This window comes from Megascapheus bottae, chromosome 1 (genome assembly GCF_031878675.1).
Source record: "Megascapheus bottae isolate mThoBot1 chromosome 1, mThoBot2.hap1, whole genome shotgun sequence".
NCBI classification, from domain to species: Eukaryota; Metazoa; Chordata; class Mammalia; order Rodentia; family Geomyidae; genus Megascapheus; species Megascapheus bottae.
The window spans coordinates 68,898,698-68,925,236 of record NC_143509.1 but is presented as its reverse complement, the minus strand read 5'-3'; the positions used below and the strand labels follow the sequence as shown (position 1 = coordinate 68,925,236).

The window sequence follows — 26,539 nt, the reverse complement described above, 5'->3', positions numbered from 1 at the left end:
ATTATTTACAGTGAAACTGAATTACTATTATAATAAAAACTACTTCAAAAATTCAAGTTATTCTCTCTCACAAGTTGTATTAGGCTGCCTGCTCAAACTGCTGGGGCAATATGCCACTGACTAGATGGCATAATCACCATTTATCTTTTCACAGTCTGGAGGCTAGATGGCTATGGACCAGATATTGGTTAAATTTTGTTTAGGGTTAAATCTCTCTTCCTACCCTATAACTAAGTACTTTTTGTGCTTACTATGTCCTCTCAGGATCCTTCCCCTGTGCTTCACAGAGTTAGCAAGCTCCCGTGTCACTTCCTCTTCTCAAAATTTACACTTGGTCTTTTGGGTTTAGGTTCTCACCCACCTTTCTAATGTCACTTTTATGCCCTTGCATTGGAGATTGAGATTTCATCCTCTGAGTTTTATCTATAACAGATGTAGTTGGTTTTGTATACCAAAAAATGAAATGAATGAAAGTTAAAAAAGCATATTTTCTATGTTTAAAGCATAAATAAGAATCTTAATTGGTCTTTTCAGAATCTAAAAATAACCTAGGTACCTTTGAGCTGGGAGAAACTTGGAGGTTTCTAAATCCACATTTCTTTTGCTTTGAAGTCACCATGCCAGAAAATGAGGTTCTTACAAGTGAAGGAATCAAGTTTAAGTCAAACAAGGATATTTGTAAAATGAAGAAATTGCATCATTGTAAAGATTGGCTTCCATGTGTATTTATTTTTATCTAAGCATAGAATGTATTTGAACATTATTGTGAGGAACAAGAGAGTGCGAGGGTTATATACATTTCTGTTTATTGGAGATTCAGGCCAACTCACATTTTTTTCAAGTCAGTACCCTTTTACTTTGTAAGTTAAGAATTCAATAGGAAGGTGACATATCCTTAAGGCTTTGTAAACAAAAAAATTGTGATTATGTCTTTGAACTTATACCATCAGAACGCAAGGAGCCCTAAATCTGATACATTTGGTCCATTTGTTGTCTTGCCTCCCTCCTTTCCCCTTCTCCCTCCCTTTTTGTCCCCTCCTTTCCTCATTCCCCTTCCCTGTCCTTCTTTCTTCCAGTATACATAGTTAAGATAGATAATGATTGTTTGAATTTCTTTAGTATTAAACAATAGAATTCATTGAATATCTGTAGAATGACTGCACAGATTACTAAGTGTATCCATTGATAGGTAGTGGAGATTAGTGATAAGTAAATAGTGCACTTGCTTGTTTGTGTGTAGATTCAAAAAATTTTCCTTGTTTTTAATCTTGGGAAGATTATGATGGTGCAGGTGGTGTGTGTGTGTGTGTGTGTGTGTGTGTGTGTGTGTGTGTGTGTGTGTATTGTTATCACAGTTTCAGTTTCTGGTGATTTGGCATCTGTTTCCATCTTTAATGAATTAATACCACAGTTCACATTTCTTTAATATAAAGTCCATTGACTTGATATTAATAAGCATTGCCTGGTTATGTGGAGATAATTAGTTTTCCCAGATTGAAGTTAGAGGAGTATTCAGAATGAAAGGCTTCTCTGTGACCCTATGTTTGTAGTTAGTACTGTAATCAGTAAATGGTAATGAGAATAACAACACAATTTGGAGCATTTCTTAGCTCATTTGTCTTATACACTCAGTCAGCAAGTGTTTTAGACTTGTTAACTTTATAATTAATTTTTCTCTTAACTTCATCTGTAACTTCACATGAGTGGAGCACATGGCAGTTGTGAGATTTAAGATAGGCAAATTGATTCACTTCAGGCTATAAGATCTGGGGAAGCTGACACCTGTGCTCAGTTAATATGTATCTGAAAAGTTGACTTTAGGGCCACTTTTAGGTGATTTATTCTGGGGAAAGGATATTCTAGTTACTCTGCATATGTGATAATATTGCATTTGGTTTTGTGTTGACTTCTATAACTTTATAGTGTCTATATTACTAATATTAAAAGACTAATCAATTATGTAATTATGTCATTGTTCCTCAGTATTTACCAAAAGGCCATTTAGTACTAAGGTTCTCTTCCCAGCAGGAGTATCTTCTTCAGGTAGTGTTTTAGTATACTAAGCATTATCATGGGGACTTAGACTATACATATTTCTTTAGCTAGCCAGATGTGGAAGAATTGGGTTCAAAATACATCTTAGCTATTTTTTACGTGGTGAGCACTGTTGTAATAAATTGTGCTACCCTAATTATCATGAAGATTTACCAAATGAAAGAAAACAAAAACCTACAAATGTGTGGTGTATGTACAAAATAATATATACCCACCTCCCAAGCACTCAGGCAGTGCTCAGATAGACAAGAACACAAAACTCTGACCTCCATACAGGTTTTGAATACTAACTATACCTTCAGCATTGTTGAAGCTGTCAGATCACCAAGGAGGTGACAAAAAGATCAGTAGATTGGCTGGACTTGGTAATTCAGAATCTCAGCTACTTGGGAAGTAGAGATAAAGGACAACAGTTTGAGGTGGGGACAACAGTTTTTGGTGGGGAAAAGTGGGCGCAGTGGCACATTCTGTAATTCAAACTATTCAGGAGGCTGTAGGTATTGAATTGTGGTCCAAGACAAGTCTGGGCAAGGCAGAAGGCCTTATCTTAAAAACTAAAGTAAAAAGGAATAGGGGCATAGTTCAAGTGTTAGAAACCCTGAGTTTGAGCTCCAGTACTCCCTCAAAAGGGCAAGTTAAATTGAAAAACATTAAAAATCAACAGACACTGTTAGTTCCTTTAATGCCAAATCTCTCTATATTATCTTGTTGCACTATTTGAGAGATGGAAACATGTTTACCATCTTTCCCCTGTGAACATTTAGGTAAATGATAAAATTGCCAGGTTTACTAGTTTAGTTGGTCCTGCTAAAGCGATAATTAGCATTTTTTATTCTCTTAGAGTTTTACTTTTTAAAGAAAAGATAAGTTATTCTGGTAAAGCTATTGTACATATTGTTGGTGGTAGAAATAATAATATGTCTATGTGTTTTTTGCTTAATCCTCAACTCATAAAATTTTTTTATTATTTTCACTGTAGTACAATATTTTATACATTTAAAATATTTTAGAACTTCTTCCCTTAAGTCTTCTGAATACTCTTATTTGCCTCTAGATTGTCAATTGCATAATGATGTTTCCTGGGAATGAACAAGAATAGGCAGAAACTTAGTGTCTACAGAAGACATTTAAATGCATTGTTTGTTTTGTTTGAGCAGTAATATATAATCTTTTAGAATTATAAAGTGAAATCTAACTTAATTGATCATTTCTGAAAAGGACCTATATGTGTGATTTAAGTAGTAGTCATGAAGGCTAAAGCCAAGCAAGAGCACAAGGCCCTGAGGTCAAGCTCCAGTATCAAAGCTCCCCCCTCCCTTCGCCCCCTCCCACACACACATGGACACATGGAAAGTGTTCTGAGGAAGATTATAAATCCTGCATATTAGGATCAGTGAAGACTTCAGAGGGGGAATATCCTCATAGTCTAACGTGTATTGAAGGCTTAGTGGTATTTTTTGAGAGATTCTAGTTACTTTAGGAGGTGGGGTCTGACAGAAGGAAGTAGGTTACTAGTGATCTATCCCTGGAGCTGTATCTTATCCTAGCCCTTCATTCTGGTCCAGCTTTCTGGCGGTCATGGCTAAAGACATCTTTCAGTTTGCAATCCATGAGCAAATACACCTTGGAAAAAGCAGTTCTTTCAGAATGGTCAAGGTAGAAACCAAGGTTTAAAGTATTGCCAGTATTCTCCTTTAGGCGCCTAGTTCTTGATATCTTTTTAGGTGAAACCGTAGGTTGTTATTGTCTTCACAGAGTAAATCTATAATTATTTAGAAATCTATTCTCTGGGAACACAGAACTTATCTTCTGTAAATGCACTTTTAATATTCTTTTCTTGAAATATGCTACTTTATACTGTTGCACATCAAAGTACATCCAAGTTCTAATATTATTTCCTCAAATACATTAAAGTGACTTTCTTTAAAATGTCATCAAGTGTTCTTCCTAGATACTCTGCCCATAGGACATATATTTATTATAATTGGCATGGAATGAATGAATAATGAGTTCTATCAGTTTTACCTCTTTTACAATGCATGTAGTGATACTTTATATAAGGCACACTCTTTTAATAAAGATTTTTCAGTAAAGATATTAAGATAACTTGGGTCATCTTCTGTACAATTTCTCAGCTAGGAACTAGATTCATAATCACTTTGTTTCTATCTGCAGAGATTAATAGTAAGGTGTGGAGTACTTACTCTAGGTAGTAAGTGATTATAAAAATGAAAGCTGTAACCTAATTTCATTTTATATGCTGATTTCTCTTTAGGTGTATATCTGTGTATATTTTTTTCTCCTAAACCTTTCAGTGAGTGGCTATGGGAACCTATATCTATAGGAACTTACAATTCCTTTAAAATATTTAAAAGTCTGTAAAATGAGAACTGAAGGTCAGAATATTTAAATTGTCTGAACTTTTTGGCTAATTAATTCATATCCAGTTCTTTTTGACTTTTAAAGACTATGTTCTATACATATCTCATGCAGTTTTATGATGTATTTGAAATTTGAGCTGTACTACTTGTGATGGGACCGTTCGCCCCAGTGTGGGAGTTCACTGCCTCATTACTTCCTTCTCTTTTCTGCCAACTTGGAAAGCATATAAACTACTTCTCATTTGCATAAATAAGAATGTTGCTGTTTGCTACTTTTAAGTTAAGTAATCTTATTTTTTATACTTTACATTGTCTTGTAGCTTTAGTCCTTGTTATCATCTTGGTGATTACACAATGGTAGGTACATTTTCTTTAAATAATTCTTTATGAAATTCACTACAGCTCTTTCTGGCCATTTTCTTTATTTAATTGTTTGTTTGTCAGTTGTGGGGCTTGAACTCTGGGCCTGGGTGCTGACCCTGAGCTCTTCAGCTCAAGGCTAGTGCTCTACCACTTGAGCCACAGTGCCACTTCCAACTACATTTATTGCAAATCTTTTAATATGTCTACCCCTCATCAATTCAGCTTAAGTTTTCATGCATATAAAAGTAAATTACAGGAATCACTATATTGTTCTTGATTCATTTAGCATGTATATTATTGTCTAGATTCAGTGTTTATAGGCAATTTTTCATGTAAAATCTGCATTTAGTGAAAATAGAAAGGTACAATTAAGTTTGATGAATACATTCTCGTGTACTCCAATTACCTACCAGCCTATAAAATCATTTGTGTTGGTAAGCACCTCCTTATATTTCCTTTGTTGAGTTGAAGGAGTTGAAGCACAAGGAGGTAAAATCTTCCTGAAGTAACACTGCTAATAAATGATAGAGCTGAAATTCACACTTTGTCAATCTGGCTACTGTATTATGCTCTTAACTCTGTCATCATCTTGCCTCACATTGGATTATCCTCACATGTTTAGATATTTACATTTGTGTGTACCAATGTAATGTTTATATTTAACAGTATTTATAGACACAAAAGTGATGTACTGGCATCAGTGAGAGTAGAGGTAGAATTGATGAAATGTACTAGCTCCTCACAGGAGTCACAACAGGAACATTTTAATATAAGCAAGTCCTTTCAGTGGAGAGTATGGCTTAGTGCTCAGGCCCTGAGTTCAAGCTCCAGGACTGGCAAAAAAAAAAAAAATAGTGGGATGGAGCCTTGTGGAGAAGTGCTAAGAATAAAGAGAAGGGTTAGAGAATGCAGTCAAGAATTAGTGTACCTCCTACAAAATTAAGAACAATGAAGGATGGAACAAGGGCAGTGAAAGGGGTCCCCTTGGTCAAGATGTATTTGATTCATCTAACACTGTTAAATGGCAACTCTTTTGAACAAATACTTAAAGATAATTAAAGAATACCATTTATATAATTAAGGGCAAATTACATTCAGTGTAATTTTTATAGTATTTTTGCTCCATTATATGTTTACTGTGTGTAGTAAACACAGAATTGATATTCAGAATCCAAAATAATAGTTTTATAACTATGAAATTTGTAGGTTTTTTTGTTTTGTTTGCTTTCTCAAGACTAGTGCTCTACCACTTGAGCCACAGCACCACTTCTAGCTTTTTCTTGTGTATGTGGTACTGAGGAATCAAGCCCAGGACTCTGCCTGCTAGGCAAGCATTCTACCCCTAGGCTACACTTCCAGCCTGAAATTTATAGTTCTTTTTTTTTTTTTAGCCAGTCTTGGGGCTTGAACTCAGGGCCTGAGCACTGTCCTTTGGCTTTCTCAAGGCTAGAGCTCTGACACTTCAGCCACACCACCACTTCCAGCTTTTTCTATGTATGCAATACTGAAGAATCAAACCCAGGACTCTGCATGCTAGGCAAGCACTCTACCACTAGGCCAAACTCTTGGCCCCGAAATGTATAGTTTTTTAACACATGAATTAAATAAAATTCCTTGGCCTTTTCAAAATGAAGTGTATATAAATGTAAGAATTAAAAATAGATTATATTTTAAAAAATGAATGAAGATATTTGCCACACTTATGAGGTCTATTCCAGTATAAAAAGAATTGTTAAGCGCTAGTCTCTTTATTGTGTTTATACCCCAACCAATATCTTAAAGTTTTATCAAGATGTTTTTTTTTACCACTGAAAGAATAAAAAAAAAATTTGCCATCATGGTTTGGAAAAAAAAATACAGGTTTAAAACTAAATTAAAAAACAAAACAAAGCAGCAAAACCCAGCCAGTCACTAGAGGGCAGAGCTGTACTGTACTTTTGGTCTTACATGAAAACTCTTTAAAAAATGTTGAGCATTGTTGAAGATACATTGCACAATTTAATAGAATTTTATTTGTGTTTTCTTATTGTCTTACTTTACTGTGAGACCCAGCAAAATGCTTTGTACTTGTATTGAGGAGCTTTTCTAGCAATTATATCAATTAATTCTGAAAGAGCATGATTATTTAGTAATATATAAGTATCTCTGAAGATAAAATACTAATGCTTACAAAGAGTGATATGTTATTATTATTCTACTCAATGGAATGCCCTGAAGTGGTATCATAATATGGATGTTAGGTGAGATGTTAAAGAGCAAGTAATTTTGAGACCATTCCTTTACTAGGAATTCATTAAAGTACAGACATCTTTTTATTTTTCTGGACAGCTAAAGTATGTTGCATCTGTAAGACAATGAAATTACAACGCTGTAAAAGCAAATGACTTAAATCAAACTTCTTTTTTAAAGTTAAAATTCTAATTAGTCATTCTCATATACTTTTAATCTGCTTTATTTTTCTGTAACATTTAAAAATTATTATAATGAATAACCTAAATATTTCTTTCATTCTGATATACTTTTATTCTGCTTTATTTTCCTTAACATTAAAAAGTTATAATGAATAAGCCTAAGTAAGTTTATTCTCTCATAAGGTTACACAAAGAAACTCAACTCTATCCTGTGTTATTGAAGCTTGAATTTGATTTTTTAGAAAATTTAGGTTTATGTTGTATCTTTTTTTTTTTTTTTTTGTGCCAGTGTTGGGCTTGAGCTCAGGGCCTGAGCACTGTCCTTTGACGTTCTCAAAGCCAGAGCTTTACCACTTGAGCCTCAGCACCACTTCCAGCTATTTCTGTGTTTGTGGGTCAAGGAATTGAACCCAGGGCTTCGTGCATGCTAGGCAAGTACTCCATCACTAGGCCATGCTCCTGACCCTGTTGTATCTATTTCTAATAGGATAAATATCAGGAAAAGAACTGAACTTCGGAGTCAAAAGATTTGGTGCCCCAATTATCATTTATTTGCCTGTGACCTTGATGAAATGATGTGGACTCTCAGACCTTCATTTTTGAAGTTGGAGAAAAAAAAATACCTTACATTTGTAGCTGGTTTACTTCAAAAACTGATTCTGTATGTGTATATCTTAAAATGACACCTGAGAAGGATTAGTTTCAATCGCTAAGGATATAATTTCAGAAAAGTCTTGGCAAAATTGTGGGATGATTGAGTATAAGTTTAGTAAGATGAGGATCTATATTTTGTGATCAAATAATACTATAAATGTGGTCTTAAAACCCAAACCCAAGTTGAGGTTGCCAGCTTTTTCTCTGTCTCTGACTTCTGGCTCCTTTATCTCTGTGACTAACTCCTAACTCTTGAACTTTCTTCACTCTGTATTTCTGTCCTGTGGTGGTTCCATGTGTCCTCTCGTGTCACTCCTGACTGTCTCTGGTCTCTCTGTGTGTTTTTCTTGTCCCAGGCACCCTCAGGACGCCGCCCAGCCTTTAGCTGTACCTGGTATCATCTCCAGCATGTTGTAGATGAGAAGGATTCATTGGGGTATTGAGAAATACCAGAGGCCAATTATTCCACTGTAGTAAGTCAATCAACATTTATAAAAGTGACTCCTTTCAGAGTACACTTGGTAGTAGGTTGGAGAAGGAGAAGGTAGGGCATTGTGCAGAAGAGATCAACTTGTACATTCTTCTCCCTTCTTCTTGCAGGCTAGATACTTGCAAATGAAATGAAAAAATTAAAAGCTGACCATATTATTAATATAAATGTGTTGTGTACTTTGTATGTAGGGAGCTTAGGGCTTATGGAGTGAGTCTAAGTATTAGGTTGTGAAGAACACATTGATGACAGATGAGGAAAAAGAGGGTGGAAGTGACTGATTTCTGTGCAGCTCTGGCAAGCTTGTTCTTTGCCTGTGAGTGAGTCCCTATGGGTAGTGTAATCAGCTGGAAATGCTGATTATAGCCTGCTAATAGCTAAAAATTACAACCAAGTCGTGACTTTGTTTACTCATAATTGATATTTTATATTTTACAGAGTTTAAGGAAAATTAGGATTATGAAGTATGAAGTACTATGACAAAATGTAAACAAATAGAACATATTTTCTCCAGGTCCTAGGATTTCAACTCGGGGCCCAGGCCTGAGCCTCTTTCTTTATGCTCAAAGCTAGTTCTCTACCATTTGAGTCACAGCACCACTTCTGCCCTTATCTGAGTAATTTCTTGGAAATAAGAGTCTCACTTTCCTGCCCTGCCTGACTTTGAACCTACTCCTCAGATCTCAGCCTCCTGAGTAACAAATAGAACATTTTAAATGCTAAAATGAATCTTAAATGCCAAACTGTAATATAAAAAAGTCTGCTTTCTTTTTATGTTGGGAATTTATTTCTACTTTTGTAGTATGACAGTACTACCTTGACACATCATGATTTTTTACATTGGTTAATAGAGTTTACTGTGGATTGAATTCCACTGCTGCTGGCTGTGTAACGTTGACCAATTAATACTTAATTTGTTTTATTATTTACGTTACAACTGAAAATAGTTGCTACAAGGAGTTGTCTACATTAAAGTTCTGAGTACAAGTTAGGTACTTGTTACTTGAGGATGCTTTGTATACCTTTGAAATAATGTTAACTAAGTAGTTTCTGACACTTTAAAAAAGTGACCACATTAGTACTTATAAAATGTTATGATAACAGTGAATACATATAACATGTAAATGAAGTATAAAAATAACATGAACATGAATAACTGAAATGTCTGTTCCTAATACAGGAAACAAAATATTAGCAGTGTGTGTCTGGCTTACTATATACCCCAGCCAAATTATTTCACCTCTCTTTTATCCTTTACTCATGAATGTTGAGCTTACTACTACCTCTTTTTGCCTTGAACTCGGGGCCTGGGCACTGTCCTTGTGCTTTCTCAATGCTAGAGCTCTACTACTTGAGCTATAGAACCATTTCTGGCTTTTTCCTATGTATGTGATACCAAGGAATCGAACCTGGGTCTTTGTGCATGCTAGGCAAGCACTCTACCACTAGGCCAAACTCCTGGTCCCATACTACCTCTTTTTAAAAAATAGTTTTTCGCATATTCACTATCAGCATTAAATTTTCTTGTGTGTAATTATATGTAAATAATTGTATATCGCTTCTTTTGTAGCTCCTTGTAGTTTCTTTTGTAAGTCATGCCTCTCTTGATTTTATTTTGTACTTGAAATTCATTTATGTTTGTAGTTGTTTGTACTTGAAAATACTAGTTTACTTTGTTTCAGTAGCTATTTTGGCTACTTCCATCTCTGTGTGTGTGTGTGTGTGTGTGTGTGTGTGTGTTTTGTAATAAAGTTGTAGAGGATAAATTCTTGAATCCCACATTGGCCCTCTTTATGTACATATTATTCCATAGCGGATTGTTTGCAAGCTGTAATGATTTCATAAACTTCTTTTTCTGCCTTACAAAAGTTCTAAAAGTGTGAGTAAATGACATAAGTTGTATTTGCCACTCTTCCTCCCCCCCCCCCCCCGTTGTGTCCTTCAGCTACTTGATTTCCTTAGCTAATAAGACCTTTGGGGCTATCTTGATTATGCTTATATTTCATTCCAATTTTAACATCAGAAGTTCCTTGTAACCTCATAATAGAAAGAATTTGGTTTTAGTTGATGGATCTCAGTATTGTGCATTTTGTCAAAGCTTGTTCCCACTGCATCTATTTTCTTACGTTTTCCAGAGAATGCTATCAGGATTTATCCTACTGCCTACTTACAGTTTCATGGCTATTTTTAAAAAATAAAGACAGGAAATATGTAAATGTTATAAGCACTGAAATATTTTTCTCAACTCAGGAACAATTAATTTCCATAAAGGTATAGGGCAAAAATCCTGAGTATTAGAAATGGTTCTGCCAGTGTGAGGCTTTGTTAAACCATAAGCAAATCCTGTCTTGAACTTCAGTGTTTGTTGTTGTTTTTTTTGGGGGGGGTCATGGGGCTTGAACTCTGCCTGGGCACTGTCCCTGAGCTCTTCAGTTCAAGGCTACCACCCTACCCTTGAGCTAAGCCCCACTTCCCATTTTCTAGGGGTTAATTGGAGATAACAGTTTCAGGTCCTTTTGTGCTGGCTAGCTTTGAATTTTGATCCTCAGAACTCAGCCTCCAGATTAGCTAGGATTATAGGCATGAGCCACTGCACCTAGTTTACTAAAGTTGTTTTTGAAAACATGAAACAAGTAGATCTGGAGTCTCTAATATTCCCTTACGTGTCAACTTTTTTTGGTCCTTCATGGGGCTTGGACTCTGGGCCTGGGTTGCGCCTGTCTCTGAGCTCTTTAGCTCAAGGCTGCTGCCCTACCCCTTTGCGTGTTGTTAATTGGAGATAAGAGTCTCAAGGCCTTTAGTGCCTGGGCTGGCTTTTGAACTGCGATCTCCAGATCTCAGCCTCCGGAGTAGCTAGGATTACAGCCGTGAGCACCTCGCCCAGCTATATGCCAACATCTTTGTATTGTCCTTTGTGATTGAAATTTTATTTGCTTTGTACACCATCACTAGGACCCAAATCTTTCTACCTTACTAGGTTTGTGTCACAGTGACTTGCCAGTCTCCCATAGCCATAATCAGTAGGCTATATATTGAACTCCCTTTTCTTGTGATTAGGGCTGATTGGTTCTAGAGAAAAAAGACACATAGGTTTCTTTGAGAAATTATCATGAATGCTTTTAACTTCCCGACCCAGATATTATTTAGTGCAAAGCTTGAATTCTATCCTCTTGCTTCTACTTTTCTTTCTCCAATCTTTCTTCTGTGTCCAGAGCAGCTCATCTTATCCTTTGTTATTTGCTGTACAACTTAACTTCATAGTCTTTTTGCACTCCACTTACTATCTGTGAGTAGGTGTTGGTTTTGTCCTGTTCGGTTTTTCCTTGGAGTAATGATGTCTTCACCTGCTAGAAGGTTGTCCATTCCTTTCTGCTCTCCCTTTTCTGGTAAGGATTCCTCAGCTGCAAGTAAATGGTGAGTGAGGGTCTGGATTCCTTTCCTTGTTTTCTTCTGATTGCTGTTAAAGGAACTTCAGTTCTAACCAAAGCTGAAATAGAACTCTAGCCACTTTCTAAGAGTTATTTGGCTGTTCTTCTCACATGTCATAGTTCCTAAAAGGAGCTTCACTATAGTCACCTTTGAATTCTCACCAAAACCAAACATTGCCAGAGGTTAGGTAGCACAGGGTAGGAGTTGCAACTCTATTTTAACTATGATTGGTCATAAATACTGCTCCTTTATACTTCTTATGACCAGGTCAGAGAGTTATGTAGAGGGCTGTGTATTGACCAAGTCAACTTGGTTTCTCCTGACTTTAGAGATCCAAATGATATCTCTTATTGATTAGTTTAATAAACAACCTATGTAAGTCTGCAAGTTTAGGCTTAAGACAGGAAACTTTTTTTTTTTTTCCTAGTCGGTCATGGAGCTTGAACTCTGGTCCTGAGCATTGTTCCTGAGCTCTTCTGCTCAAGGCTAAGACTCTACCACTTGAGCCACCGTTTTTGGTTTTCTGGAGGTTAATTGGAAATAAGAGTCTTATGGACTTTTGGTGCCTGGACTGACTTTGAATGAAAGCCTCAGATTTCAGTGTCCTGAGTAGCTAGGATTACAGCCATGAGCCTTCACCAGCACCAGTCAGGAAGAATTTTTTATCTTACAAACTTAAGAAGAAAACTTCTGAACAAATTTTTTATGGGCCAATACTGGGGCTGGAACTTATTAATGCCTGTGTGCTGTCTCTTAGCTTTTGTGTTTAAGACTCTACCATTAGATCCATAGCTTTACTTCAAGGTTTTTGGTGGTTAATTGGAGATAAGTTTCATGGACTTTCTTGCCTGGGCTAGCTATGAACCAATATCATCAAATCTCAGTCTCATGAGTAGCTAAGATACAGGATGACTTACTGGTGCTTTGCTTGAAGGATTTATTTTTATTAACATGCTTAATTTGAATTCAAGTTTAGAATTTAAATGTTAAAAATCATCTCAGTCTTTTAAAATACTCGATTACTTATTAAAAGCCTAGTTGTTAACCTCCTACCTCTAGCCTCCATAAATTGAAAACACAAAACACACAGAGCTATATAGTAATGGGCATAAGAAGCCATATTGTCTGTGATAATTCACCCTTCCTTGCTGCTTACTTAACAAAACTCCAAGAAAATATATTATGCTAAGTATACAGTTTTCTAAAGAAGCAGATAGTACTGTCTTATGTCAAGAACAGATTCCCTTTTTGTCCCTTGGAAATACAAGGAATGCAACATCCTTTTATGCATGTAAGGGAAAAATAGGAGAAATTGCATGACATAAAATGTTATTGTTAGAATATATACTCTAATTACTCTTAGATTGTACCTTTAGTTAATGTAAAAGGCTTGATCTAGTAAGTAATCACATTAACATATTAATGATTTCAAATCAGTGACGTTTCTTTAGTAGTATCAATTCCTTAGTATTTCTTTTTAATTTAACTTTATTGTCAAGGTGGTGTACAGAGGGGTTACAGTTCTGTAAGGTAGTGAGTACATTTCTTGTTGGACATTGTTACATCTCCTATGTTTTTCTCCCACTTTCCCTTCCTACTCCATCACTCCCCGTAAGTGGTAGAGTTCATTTCTAACATCTTAGTATTTTCTTATGTTAGGTTTGTAAGTACTTCTTTGAACCTATAGCGTTCATTTAGTATTCTTAAATTTAGTGTCTCATGAAAGGAAGCTATTTAATCTCTGATTTCAGATGCAACAAGTATCAAAAATGACCTTGACTGTTAATAAGTTGGACTTTCCTTAAGTATACTGCAAACCTCATAAACATAAACATTCCATAAAATTTTCCCAGCTACAAATGCGTAATGACAAATCTTGTATAGAGTGAATATACTTTCCTTAGAAAAATTAAATGCTAAAACAAGAATGAATTTTTAACTACATATTTAATGTCTACTCTTACATCTGCTATAAAGCAAAATGGGTAATGAAATAAAAGTAACTTCTTGATGTTTATATAAATCTCCAAGTAATTATATACAAGTAAAGTTTATTGACCATTTTGTTATTAGCGTCTAACCAGGTACAAAGTTAGTTATTACTGAATAAGTTGTCATTTTCTCTGAGATTTTATATATGGAAAAGCAAAGCAGTAAAATAGTCTAGAGGATGTGTTGATGTTGAGGAAATATAAATGAACAATAAAGCTGTTTTCCTGAAGTGAATTTCCTAATGTATTACCATTTATTATTCTAAAAAACTGAAGTCTTACTAATGGAAGATAAATTGGTTAGTATATATATTTTCGAAACTAGTAAAAGCAGCTGCCCTAAAACTGATTTAAAGGATTGGTATCCTTCAGGGAGCTCACCTAAACATCAATATGTTAAGGATCACCAAATAGGATTTTCTTCTGGTTATATGCCAACTTGTTTCTTCCCACTAAGTCTTACTCTAAAGTGTGTTTCTTTTATCCTTAGCTAGTTAGCACTTAACTTGCATTTTCTATGTTAGACAGGCACTGTCTCATTTAATTGATGGCAACATTGTTCTTAGGTTGAGTCTAGTTTGAGTTTATAGGAATCTTGGCTGTGGTTTCCATCCACTTTCAGTTATTTGCTCTTATTTAATGCCTACATAGCACTAACAAATGTATCCTATACATTTGTTGTAATTAGGTGAGAGTCAGCCTATTTCTGTGAGCCTTCAGCTGACCAGTAAACATATTGTTTACATTGCCTTCACTTGGCCACCTGCCAACTGTTTAGAACTATCTTGTTCCAGGGAAATAAGTGCTATGGAACTAACTCTTAAGTCAGAGAACTAGATTTCAGAGGCATGGTAGACATGGAGAGATTTTTTTTTTAACTGAAGAAAATCTACTTAGCTGATTTTTGTGTTTAAAATTCAGACTGTTTTTTGCCATATTGAATCTTAATCAAGGTCTGGTACGAATATGATTCTTTTTCCTTTTAAGTTTAAAAAAAATATGCTAGAGGTTTTGGTTGATCTGTTTGAAATAATTCAATTTTAGATGGTTACCAAGACTGTTTCCATCAAAGATTCTGTTTTATTTTTTGTACTTAGGGTTGGCGCAATCAAGAGACTTTATCTTCTTCCATTATGATTTTATGGGGCCCTCTAAGAGGCAACTGCTTTTTTTCTGTTACCACTCCTGGGTTATTTTGGAATATTTCATTTAATATGTCCTGATTCTACTTGACCAACAGAACTGAAACTACTTGATAAGGAAAGATTACTGTATAAGCAATAAGATGAATGTTTCAGATATCCAGGAATATAAATTATGTAGCAAACTGGAATGCTTAATAAATGGTTTTGATCAGTATTTTTATACATTGAAATTTAGCTAGAAACTTCTATTTGTATTGCCAATATAAAAATTCTTGGTATGCTTGACTAAATTAATGAGATGTAGTAAAGCTTATTTTTTAATTTAGTGAAGGTCTTAATGTCATCACATGAATAATGTTTCTAATTTTAAAAACATATTTTTTAGAAGAGGTTAGAAATTTAAATAAGCATGTATAGATAGATACTCAGTACATGACAATAACTCCCCCTTTCACCTCTCATTTATTTCCAAAAGCAATTTTCCAAAAATGTGGTTCACTGAGGAATATCTGTCAGTTTCAGGATACTGTTCTGTTGCATGAATTTTGTTTTTATTTTTTTAGGGTAGTCTTAATTTTTATTTCTTTGCACAATTTATATTTCCTTAATAAAAAATAACTTTAGGGTGGGTGCCAGTGACAACTATAATCCTAGCTAGTCAGGAGGCTGAGATCTGAGGATTGTGGTTCAAAGTCAGCTTGGGCACAAAAGTCCCTGTGACTCTTATCTCCAATTAACCACCAGAAAACCAGAACTGACGTTGTGTCTCAAGTGGTAGAGCACTAGCTTTGAGCTGAAGATCTCAGACCCAGAGTTCAAGCCCCATGACAAACAAACAAAAAAAATAAACAAAACCAATACGTTCATAAACAAGAATCTGAAATATGTTCCTTGATTTGGCCTAGTGTTTTGTAGTTGCCTAACAAAATTATTTGACTTTGAATATGTAAAGAAATCAAAATAAGCATTCAAATTAAATTTTTGTTACTAAGAGCTTCTGTCTATAACTTGAAGAACTGTAGTGAGTTCCTAGGCTGAAATTTGTAGACATTTGGATAGTTCAACATTTTTAATTTTTTTTTTGTGAACATGTGGCACCAGAGCTCCCACTTGTTCTCTTTTTTGCCCAGCGGGAGCTCTCCCACTTGAGCTACATCTCTACCCAGGCTTTTTTATTCTGCTCTGGTTAGCTTTGGACAGTGGTCTTCCAGATGTCAGCCTCTTGAGTACCTGAAAATTTTTGATCCTCAGAGGAAAACTCAGAATCTTCCACCTTAAGATCCACTTGTGAGGGGATACATCTCAGTAATTCATAAGACAAGGAAAAGCTGTAATTTTATGTGTGTTACTTGGTGAAAAGCAACGAATACTTTAGTTAACCGAAGAAAATCAATTCAAAGAATGAAATAGACAAGGCCAGAAGCATATTGAAAATGAAGTCCCAAAAGAGTTTCAGGAACTGTAAAATGAGTGCAGCAGTGTAAAACTATTCACACATGTCACTGGATCCATTTATGGCAAACCAATTGTCTCTTTGACAGACAAGTACTGTAAATGTTTAGGTAGCTAAAGAGCATTAAGTCCTCAGCATAATAGCCATAATGGAATAGTGCATTAAAGTAACACATATCATGCCTAACAAATTCTATTTTAAGGTTCTATTTCTTGATACGCATTTCTCGAAATGTTGGTGGCTACAGAAAGACTGATGTGCTTTTGGAAAAGTCTTAAGCACCTAATCCGGACTAGTGATAAAAGTTACTAGTAAAACTTGGAAAATAAAAAATGCTGCCTTCCATTTAATCATTTTCAGATGAAGCATAATCTTATGGCTATACTTTTGAATTAGGAATTAGAGCGGGTGCCTTAAATTCACTTGTGTAAGATCTTAGGTATTTCTTTATCTTAGTTCCCCATGTGTATTTTGCGTGTTCTTATACCACTATTAGCACAGATTATATAAGATTTTTCTTATCTTCAATTCATAACATGAAAAGTATTAGGAGGATTTGACCGGTTAATATTAAAAGATTCTTTCTACTTTATATAGGATACAAAGTGGTGCTTTAAATTGAAGGAATTCAGAATAACACATGGTTTTCAGCTTGTTGAGCACACGGTATTTCATAGAGTGTGCTGTGTATAAAAACAAATGGTAGTCCTTTAGAAACATCATCTAAGGTGTACGATTACTGCTTCCTCAAAAACAAATATGGTATGAGTTATCTGGAAGTTAAAGATAGAAGTGGTATAATGAAGAATCTGAAAGAGAGACTAGTAGACTTATGGTGTAATTGTCCACATTAGGACAAGAAGTACAGCCAATAGAGAAAAAAATTCTTAATAGAAATGATAGAAGGAGCTGGGAGTTTGGGCTAGTGGTAGAGTGCTTGCCTAGCACGCATAAAGACCCGGGTTCTATTCCTCGGTATCACATACATAGAAAAAAGCCGGAAGTGTTGTTGAGGCTCAAGTGGTAGAGCTCTATCTAGCCTTGAGGAAGTCCAAGGACAGTGCTTAGGCCCTGAGCTCAAGCCCAGGACTGGCAAAAAAAAAAAAATATGATAGGAGTTACATAATAGCAAAAACCCTGTTGTGGGATTTAGCAATGAGATTGAGATTTGTTTGATTCCAGCAAAGCATTTTTCTTGGGGCATAATAGTAAATTTTTCTACTCCATTTATAAAAGTTCAACTGTTTCTGAGAAAATAGTCATTTGATATCTATTTTTAATAGTTTTAGTTCTGCATTTTAAGAAGTCTAGTATTTTTGTTTTACTTACTCTGCACTTGGGGAAAAAAAGCCCACAGGAATCATAGGTTTTCTTTTTCTATTTAACAATTGAACTTTTTTTTTTTTTTTTTTTTTTTTTTTTTTTTTTTTTTTTTTTTTACAAAATTCAAGGTATAGGTTGTTTGAGAATTGAATTGAAGGAATAGTAAAATTCTGAGTGGAAGTTTTGTCTCCAGTAATCATCTTCTTTGCCTACTTTAAATTTGGAGATTTACTGTTGGACAACACTTGGCTATTGTAAACTTTATTGTAAATTAGTATACCATATCACATTAGAATTATTTTAAATGAAGAAGCCTCTTGGAAATAGGCTGTTGGAAATATTTAATGTCAGAATACTGACTCAGCCTTCTGTGTGAAGATTATAGGTGTGAGCTATGATACCAGATCAGTATGTAGTTTGTTTTCATGTAAAGTACTGATTTAGCAGTTTGTATAAAAGAGCAGTTAGCTCCTGTGATGGTCTTCAAGTATTTCATTTACAAGTAGGTAAGAACTGTTCTTTACAAAGAGTTATAATCACAAAATATAGTTAAATCATTCTCCGTTAGGTAAAAAAAAAAACCAAAAACCTTTCATATGATGTGATTTTATTGAAATGATTAATAATACTTGTGGTGATAGGTATTTTCAAGGGAAAAGCAAAGCCGGTAAATAGATAAATCATTTTTCATTCTTTACAAGTGTCAGAGGGTTATGGAATTGAGGACTTCACATATAACTATCTTTGGAAAACCTCTAGCTATGTAATGGTAGTACAGACTTTGCTTGATATTTGTAGTTTATTCTTTTAATAAGTACTACTAATGCTTTAATGCTTTTTGTGTGTGTGTGGGTAATGGGGTCTGAGCTTGGCCTGGGCACCAAGCCCCACGTTCCTATTTTCTATAGGTTGATTGCAGAGAAGAGTCTCAGGTCCTTTTGTGCCCGGGCTACCTTTGAACCTTAATCCTCAGAGCTCAGCTTCCTGAGTAGCTAGGATTACATGTGTGAGCCACCACGCCTAGCTTACTAATGCTTTTGATCTCGAAAGGTATATCTGAATATTCAGTGTACACATAGGCAGCTATATGTCATTCACTATTCTGTCAGTTTTTCTCAGATTACTCTAAAGCATATAATAGGCAAATTAAAAAAAAAGACCTTTCTGGTATGGAAATTTTAAAGTTTTTATGTCATGCTGAGTTTTGTTGGGAAATGTTTGCCCTGGTAATGACTTAGAGATGCTGCTGGACATTCAAACTGGATGACTGAGTCCAGTGTATCACTGCCAAGTACATGGAGACATTGAGGAGTGAAATGTGTAGAATTGCTTTGACCCACTCTTCTGCTCTGGCAGTAGCTACAAACTGGTGGCAGCAGTACAAAATCTGTGTGCTTGCATATCTCAAAGCTGCTTTTCTTAGACTCCCACAGTAGTTTGTACAGAGGAGTAGCCAAAGTAAGATGTCGACAGAGACTTTTTCAAAAGCAATTCACATATAACCTACAAAGGACCCTTTTAGATTCTGTCCTGTCACTGTTCTCCTTAGACGTCTATTAAAAGCCTTTTCTTGAAGAAGTGGTATTGGGAATGGGCCTGATAAGCTTTCCTGAGCTGAAATTCCTATGTTTTCAGGAAATAACAGCCTTAGAGATAATTTAGAAGTGTAGAGGCCATCTCTAAGGGCTAAATGGACTAAGTGAGCTTTAGCGTTAGGTGATTTAGCCAATACTTTCTTTTGCTTTAAAATCAGTGTTTGTATCCAGACTTTCATTTATTTATTTATTCATTTATTTATTTATGTATTTACTTTGTCAGAATATTGTTCTGTGAGTAATAGAACACAGCAAATAATAACAAATATTTCAACTATAAGAGTTAACATACAAGCACTAACTGCCTCAAATCTGGTTTTAAAAAAAAAAATCCCAGGTAAAATTGTAAGCTCATAGAGAATGGAATTGGTTCATAGCTGGAAGGAAAGTAAGTGGACACTCACTTAGAGAAAAATGGAAAGACATTTTGATACGTAGAAAGAGTTCTAACTTCTGGTCAAGAGATTGATTTGGTAAAGTTTAGCAAATCTTAATTCACAGGCCCTATTATTCTCATATATAAATTGGAGGACAAAATGATAGTCAGGAGCTGGATTTGTAGTCTATCAATTCTATAGAATTAACGGTTTCGTGTTTAGCATAGCTCTTTTGACAGAAATTATCCTGCAAATTATGTGTGACACTAGGAACAGTTACAGTAAACGCAATATTTTTCTAAGGAAATCAGTTATGACATGCTTTTGACATCTCTTACTCAAAGTAAAAACTTTTCATCAATGAGTAATATCTTCCAGATAAATTAATAATTTTTGTTTTATAATATGGGAGTATAAAAATCATTAGAAGATTGTAAACTTAAAAAAATGGATCAAGTTTTTTTTTCAAAGTTAGTAAAACCTCCCCCAAACACTCTTCTACCTGAATTATTTCAAGCTAATAGTCTTAATTATTTGAATATCTCTATCCTCTGCTTACTCTGATTATGTGTTTATACTGTTTTTATTTTAATTAGCTCTGACCTGTTCCCCATATCTGACTGCAATAAGAAGGGCTTTGCAGCTGTGTATAAACACAACATCACTAACAACTGGGTTTGTATTCTTATAGTCTGAACTAACAGAACTCACCTTCCTGAAATAATAATGTCAATCTTCAATTATTATCAGCTAAATTGAGTGAGAATATACTTGTTAAATTGGACCGCTTTTCAGGCTAGGGTATCAGGCCTATCTATAGGTCTTGAACCTTTTAGGAGATAATTGGATTGCTTCTGCTCTTCGTAGTGTAGCATATATTCTACTTAAAACTTAAAATCAATATTAACAATCACAGATGTATGTGCATATGCATGTTTTTTTTGCCAATTAGCTCAAATCAATAATTGGTGAGGAAATGCTGTTAGGGCTAGTTTTTTTAAAAGGTTATTTTGTATAAAAATTTTAAAAATTGTATCTTCTTGTTGGGGTGATGGATAGAGGGGTATATTTTATCAAAATTTAAGTGTGAGTGAGCAGAGAAACTATAAAATGTCCACTAGATGGCACCTTACAGTTGTTTAGAATCACTGAATCACTGCAGTATTCTTGATGTAATTGAAATAGAATTCTTTCTCTGATGCTTGATTGCTCACAAGTATCTAGACTTGTGTAAACTTTAGAATTATATTTCAATGCAAAGACTTTTATATCATTTGGTTGTATTGCCTATTCACTATGTAAAACATTTCCAAACATACCTGACACCCACAAACCTGTACTGTGACATGGGAAACTCTGCTTTTCTTATCCTTAAAAAAGTTTGTAATATTAAAAAATATTGAAGGCATGAAAAAATTGGTGATAATAGCCATAGATCAGAAAACATTTGTGCTACTTAATATCTGTCTCATTGTAATAACTCAGCCTGTGACAGTTTGGTACCAGTCAGACTGAAATTGGAACAGGGAAAATCTGGTAGTAGTTATCAGCCTCAGCAAGAAAATGTGGTCTGAGTCCCAAGGAATAGGAAATTTTGGCAGGAACATATATATAGCAGGAACAAAATTGAAGATTTGACATGCTTCCTGTAGAGCCCATAAGAATTACTTTTGGGCAGAAGTGGTAATACACTGACAAGAGAGTTCTATGTTTGGATGATTGAGAAATGAGATCAAACTCTTTTTCCTTGGCCACATGGGTCTTAAGGTCTGGAAAAGCTGTTCACAGAGCAAGGGATAGAAACACTCTGGGTCATTGTTTTAACTGGAGCTACTTCTGAGATGGACTTATTCACCATCTCCAATGATAGTTCTTTTTTTTTTTTTGCCAGTCCTGGGCTTAGCTCAGGGCCTGAGCACTGCCCTTGGACTTTCTCAAGGCTAGAGCTCTAACACTTGAGCCTCAGCACCACTTCTGGCTTTTTTCTATGTATGTGGTACCGAGGAATCGAACCCGGGTCTTCATGCGTGCTAGGCAAGCACTTTAACCACTAGGCCAAACTCCTGGCCCTCCAATGATAGTTCTTGCATGGAAAGATTATCCAGAAATCCTAACAGGATTTCAAAACTCCAGGGTATCTAAAAAGAGGCCAAGGAGTACAAGTGCTAGTAGCCCTGCAAAAGCAAGGGTGAAGTAGTTTCTAAGTAAAATGAAAGCAATTGATTGAGTTGGAACCAGCAAGAGAGCCAAATTATGAAGGCACGGAGACTTCTGTACCTGACAGTGTAATTATACGTGTTCAAAGAAGGAGCAGGAAAAGGGCAGGCTTTCAGTCAGAAGCCAGTGATACTACTATTTACGTAATGCTTAGAGAGCATTTAAAACGCCCCTTCAGTTGTTGATGTGTCCATGAAAGCTCGCTGCACATGTAGATAGGAAAGTACTGGTTTCAATTTTCATATGTAGTGATAATGAATGTCTTCGAGTTAAAAATGCATTTACAATCTTGGGTAACTGTTCATCTCATGTAACAGATTCAGTCTTTATTATTGTGCTGCAAGGTTTGCAATGGCATTTCATATTTTTAAAAAGACTTTGCAGTTTTGCATTATTCTGCTGACTAGAAGCCCTAAAATATGTAAAATTAAATTTAGTATGTCCCACTAGGTCTTGGCACATACATCTTTATGCATGCTACCCTGAGCAGAGTAAGGAGCGATTCACTTGCTCTCTGTAAAGCTTTTCTTTTTTTCGCCAGTCCTGGGATTGAGCTCAGGGCCTGAGCACTGACCTTGGACTTTCTCAAGGCTGGAGCTCTAGCACTTGAGCCTTAGCACCAACTCCAGCATTTTCCTAGGAAAAATTCCTCGATTTCCAAGGAATTGAACCCAGGCCTTTGTGCATGCTAGGCAAGCAGTCTACCACTAGGCCAAACTCCCGGCCCTGTAATGCTTTTTGACATGATCCCTGATGAGTTAAAGCATGATGATAATGATAAACCCGTTTTAGTAAGATCAGTTTGGTTTTAAGATACCAATTTAGTTAGCTCACAGGTAGTCACAAATAAAAGTATTAGTTGATATAGAAGTTTCATGACATCTTGATAATAAACAATCCAGTTGCATAGAATTATTCGTCAGTCAGCATCACTTTAAGAATGTAGTAACTTAGCCTTGCTTGAAAGTAGCTAGGGGAAAGGTGTAGTTGATGTAATTGAAATTTATGGGGTTTTTTGTTTGTTTTTTCAGGAGTCTTAGTAGGTGATTCTCAACTGAGCATTCCACCATCTGCTAGGGAGTGTTTAGAAACTTGTGAGACATTATTTGAGTGACCCCTTGACTACTTCCCTATAAGTTAACTCAGTGTGAGGACTGAAACAACCTTGCCCAAAAGATTAGTTCAACTCAGAATGCCAAAGACATGCTTAGAGAAATCTGTATAGACATATAACCTAAACATATGTATGCACACATTCATATACATAAACACACACAAAGACAACAGAAATTCCTAATGAAGTGTGCTGAAATGCAAAGAGGATAGTTAACAGTTGGGGAGTGAAAATCAGGCCTACATAGGTGAAATACATGTAAAACCAATTTTGTTCTTTTAGTATAAGGCAGATGTTGACTAATGGAGTTGTTAGAAGTAAGAGTAAGAAGAAGGAAGCTAGAGGAAAGAAAGAAGATTATTGACTTTTAAGAAATCTTTAAGAAAGGGACATTTGTTAGTTTCCTTTCCATGTTCTCAAGATAATTCAGTATGTGTTTTTAAACCACCTCTGACATTTGTTCCCAAGGTTATTTTGAGGACACAGTTCATTTTATTCATCACTTATGACTGCATTCTTCATATTAGTTATGCTTCTATTAAGTACAAGGCAAACTTGCAAAGAAAAACAAAAGTGTGTCTAAAGGATAATGTCACATTAGCTGTGTAAGTAAAACACAATGCAACCAAGGGACTTTAGTATAGCAAATCATCTCTGTCTCGAACCGTAGTTAAATCACTTAAATTACCTGGAAATACAATGTTTGTTTTCTCCACATGACCCCAGAATATTGCTCGACAAGCTAGGGTGACTCTGGAATAGACAGCCACCAGAGCTTTCACATGCACTTTTAATTAAGATATGACGTTGAGTCTTTTATTTCTATGTTTATGGTTAAGTAAATGCTTTGCTTCTTAATACTCAACCTATAAAACCTTCCACAGTAATTGAATTACAGATGAAAAGGCCCATTTGCTGCAGTTGCAGTAATTATGTACTGAAGCAGTTAATTTTGAGTACATGATATTTGCCGGATAGAAGGTGCATTAATTCACATACATTGATACCCTTTCACATGTCTTGGTACCCATTACCCTCCCCCACACCCCCCACTTTGTTTTCTCCCCTTCCCTATCCTTCCAGTATTATTTAGGCACAAGCATACTTTCAGAGTTTGCTTTTTTTTTCTCTCTTTTTTCTTTTCTTTTCTCTTTCTTTCTTTCTCTCTCTCTTTCTCTCTCTCTCTCTTCCTTTCTGTGTGTGTGTGTGTGTGTGTGTGTGTGTGTTGTTGTTGTTGTTGTTGTTGTAATTAGTGGTGGTGGCGTAGGGCTTGATCTCTGGGCCTGGCGCTGTCCCTGGGTTCTTCATCTCAAACTACCGCCCTAGCCGTGGGCCTGGGCATTGTCCTTGAACTCTACAAGGCTGAAAGCTACCGCCTTAGCCCTTGAGCCACAGTGTCACTTCCAGTTTTTCTAGTGGTTAATTGGAGATAAGAATCTCATAGACTTTAATGCCTGGGCTGGTTTTGAACCGGGCGATCCACAGATGCCAGCCTTCTGAATAGCTAGGATTACAGGTATGAGCCATTGCACCCGGCCAGAGTTTGCTTTTAATTAGAATCATGGTGTATAAATGGCAACAGCAATGTATATTATGTATTGATTTTGCTATCAGTTTCTAGTGTTCTTTTTTTGTTGTTAGAATTTCCTTCTTTTTAGTGTTTTATATATATATGGTGGAACTGAGGTTTAAATGTAGTGTGAACTCGGATATTTTAGAGATATTTCTGTCGGTTGCATAAATCTGTAAAATCCCTGTCACTTAATGAGGATGAGAAAATGTTTTCTTCTTCATGGAAAAGAAAACAGCTATTTCGTTTGTTAGATAAGAAAAACTTAAAAGTATAAGAATTTATTTATAATACCTTTGCCTTAATGCTATCAGATCCAATGACATCTACATTATTTGTTTATCATTCTTTAATTCTTCTTTCTAGAACTTTTCTCTATATGTTCTTGAGTACTACTTGTATACATTCTTAGGTGTCTGATGCTTTCATGAAATCAGCTAGAAATATATACTGACAATTGACTTTCTGGGTGAGTTTCAGACTTGGCTTGTGGTTCATGATTTAAAAGAATCCTTCTATTTCTTTCATTTTCCTTTCCAGAGAGAGCAAAACTCCTTTACTGCTGCAATTCCAATTTTCAGTTATCAGCTCTTCACTTCATAGAGTGCATATTTCTATATGTGTATCTCATATTAACTTACAAGCTTAGGTTTTAGTTTGTATGGAAGGCACTTCAACACAAATATAGTAATTTTGATTTTTCAGCCAAGAATTACAGATTATCAATTGTTAAGTTAAAACCTATCGTTTCTTTTTAGTAACTGGACTTTTTATTTATTTATTTATTTTTGCCAGTCTTGGGCTTGAGCTCAGGGCCTGAGCACTGTCTTTGTACTTTCTCAAGGCTCGAGCTCTACCACTTGAGCCTCAGCGCCATTTCTGGCTTTTTTCTATGTATGTGGTACAGAGGAATCAAACCCAGGTCTTCATGCATGCTAGACAAGCAGTCTACCACGAGGCCAAATTCCTGGCCCCTATTTATTTATTTTTATTTTATGTCATCATGGGGCTTGAACTCAGGGCCTGAGTACTGTCTTTGAGCTCTTTTGTCCAAGACTAGAGTTCTGAGTACGTGCTTTGAGCCATGTTCTACTTCCAATTTTCTAGTAACTAATTGGAAATAAAAATCTTTCCTGCCCGGGCTGGTTTCAACCCACATTCCTCAGATCTCAGCCTTCTAAGTAGCTAGGATTACAGACGTGAGCCACTAGGGCCCAGCTTGAAATATGTGTGTGTGTGTGTGTGTGTGTGTGTGTGTGTGTGTGTGTGTGTGTGTAGGGTTTGAACTCAGATCTTTGTGTTCTCATCTGGCATTTTCTGCTCATGGCTAGTTCTCTATTACTTGAGACATACCTCCAGTCGGTCTATCATTCTCCTAGTTCATTGGAGATGAAGTCTCTCAGACTTTTCTGCCCATGTTGTTTTTGAACTTTGATCTTCCAGCTATCTACCTCTTGATTAGCTAGGATTACAGGCACAAACCACTGGTTGTGCATTACATTGTTCTTAACTGAACTTAGAAAAAATAAGAAGTTTCCACTAACTATGTCATTATTAGTTTCCTTCTTTCATTAAAAGAGCCTATATGGAAGCTGTTTCATGAAAATTTTCAAGCAATAGCTGATGAGGTTAAGAAAAAAAACAGATACATATTTAATTTTTTGAGACAAGCTTTTCCTAAATAGCCAAAGACTAGTATTGAACTCAAAATCTTGCCTCACCCTCATCAATGTTAAGATATAGGCATGTACTTCCAGGTCCAACTAAGAAAATATGGTATAATATTATGATATTTATCACCTCTTAATAGATTTTTATGTAAAATGAGTTTGTTTTGTTATTTAAGCTGTCATCATTTAACTTTTCCTGTAATAGGAAATGTGGAAAGTTAAGAATAGATTTTTTTCTTGTCCAAGATCTGGACTTGAACTAGGTATTTGAATCTTTCAACTCATTGGCTGGCACTCTACC

At 35.6% G+C, this 26,539-nt stretch overlaps 1 protein-coding gene across 11 annotated transcripts in view; it reads left to right on the top strand.

Moving 5' to 3' along the window:
- Positions 1–26,539, top strand: part of Bbx (BBX high mobility group box domain containing) — a 223,327-nt gene that overhangs the window by 102,275 nt on the left and 94,513 nt on the right. Inside the window, exon 2 of one of the 11 annotated variants that reach the window (XM_090346947.1) lies at positions 8,221–8,337. The exons of the other annotated variants lie outside the window; for them this stretch is intronic. The gene's annotated coding sequence lies outside the window, so the exon portion shown is untranslated. The remainder of the gene's footprint in view (positions 1–8,220; positions 8,338–26,539) is intronic. 11 annotated transcript variants of the gene reach the window in all.